This window comes from Populus nigra, chromosome 2, assembly GCF_951802175.1.
Source record: "Populus nigra chromosome 2, ddPopNigr1.1, whole genome shotgun sequence".
NCBI lineage: Eukaryota > Viridiplantae > Streptophyta > Magnoliopsida > Malpighiales > Salicaceae > Populus > Populus nigra.
In genome coordinates this window covers 25,693,876-25,694,118 of record NC_084853.1, presented here as the reverse complement: position 1 = coordinate 25,694,118, position 243 = coordinate 25,693,876, and positions in this window count along the sequence as shown.

Sequence of the window (243 nt, the reverse complement as noted above, 5' to 3'; positions counted from 1 at the left end):
GTCGGTTCATAGAGGGTTACAGCAGGAAGGCAGCCCTTTTGTCGGATTTGCTAAAGAAAAATCGACATTGGGATTGGTCCAGCGAATGCCAACTCGCATTCGACAAGCTGCGGAGGACTGTAACGTCTGCTCCAGTGCTGAAACTATCGAATTTTGAGAAAGCTTTTGAGGTACACACTGATGCTTCAGATAAGGTAGTAGGGGGTGTTCTAGTGCAAGAGGGTCATCTAGTGGCTTTCGAGA